General features: G+C 46.9%; 1 non-coding gene across 1 annotated transcript; it reads right to left on the bottom strand.

The window, feature by feature from the left end:
- Nucleotides 1–365: 365 nt before the first annotated feature.
- Nucleotides 366–472, bottom strand: LOC141609849 (small nucleolar RNA R71). Its single transcript, XR_012527755.1, has one exon. It is a non-coding gene; the product is annotated as a small nucleolar RNA R71 (small nucleolar RNA).
- Nucleotides 473–1459: the final 987 nt, after the last annotated feature.

Raw genomic sequence — 1459 nt, 5'->3', positions numbered from 1 at the left:
AAGCAACCATTGCCAGTCACTCTGAACCGACAGCTGCGAATCTCTATAAGAGATTTGTAGTACCAGGGGAGGCAAGAAAGTTCGAACCGAAGCCTTCTTATATCAACTTAGTTGAAAGGAACGATTCGGGGAGCGCAAATGAAGATGCAACTAAGCACATGGAGACCTTTATCTATTATTCTTTGCTCCATACCCCCACCAATCGGCGTGACCGGATCGATAAAAGAAACTATGTTTATTTTCTCACCCGTGATCTTTGCAAGGGAGTGGTATAAGGATCGGACCGGGAAGCTCATGGGGTAATCGGCGGAATTCGCTAGCTCAAAGCATTTTACAAGAAGTACTTTTCCGCCTCGAAGACTATTGCCATTAGAGCTCAGATCACGAGCTTTAAACAAGGGCCTGATGAGAACTTTCATGAAGCATGGGTCCGTTTCAAGAAGCTGGTGCGAACCATTCCGCACCATGGATTCGAAAAATGGAGTCTTTGCAATCAGTTCTATAATGGGCTGTACGACGATCAGAGAGCTATTTTGGATGCTGCAGCCAATGGCCGATTTGCTGATAACATGGGAGAGACTAAGGGGTGGAAGATCATTGATGATTTAGCCACCCATAAGGCTGATATGGGAACTCCAGAGGCAATCTTAGAAGAGCTGCTGAATCTTCTTCTGTAGCTGCACTAGAAGCTCTTACTGCGAGATTTTTTTTTTTTTTTTGATGACGAGGGGTTGAATCCCCCCGGGCCCATGCATTCCCGCACCACCACATGGACCATGTAAGCCACCCCCTTCGGGGGCTGCAGTGGCCAAGTGATCATCGCCCCAGCTGGGAGTCGAACCCGGGACCTCTCAACTCCTGCATTTCTGCAAGCTTCAAGGTTTAACCCGGCTACCACTGGACTAACATCACTTGGTTTACTGCGAGATTTGACAAATATGAGTTGGGAGGAGTTTCCAAAGGGGGGATGTATCAGGTGAATGCTGTGACAGACGGTCCTTTCGTCTGTAGAAGATGTGGAGGAGAGGGACATGTTTCAGATTATTGTCCCAACTCCTATGAGTCTTGTGCTGTCTTTCAACATTACAGGCAGAACAACACTTATTACGAGCCGAACATCCACCCCAATTTGAGGTGGAGTAGTCAAAATGTGCAAAATCCTACCGCTCCTCCACACCAGCAGCACCGTATATTCCTCCACACAAGAATCAACAAGGCTTTCAGAAGCCTCCTTCTTTCAATCCTCCCAACCATGGTGCATCATCTTCCGGTGGGGTGAATGAAATAGGAGAGATAAAGTCTATGTTGCAATCCATTACAAAGCAGTTGCAGCTGAGTGATCAACAGAAGGACGCGTCTATTAAGGCACTTGAAACCCAAGTTGCCCAACTAGCCGCGAATCAATCCACAAGAAAGCAGGGTCATTTACCGACTCAAAATGAGAAGAATCCAAATGAGA

The sequence above is a fragment of the Silene latifolia genome, chromosome 10 (assembly GCF_048544455.1).
Source record: "Silene latifolia isolate original U9 population chromosome 10, ASM4854445v1, whole genome shotgun sequence".
NCBI classification, from domain to species: Eukaryota; Viridiplantae; Streptophyta; class Magnoliopsida; order Caryophyllales; family Caryophyllaceae; genus Silene; species Silene latifolia.
This window is presented reverse-complemented; position numbering and strand designations above follow the sequence as displayed.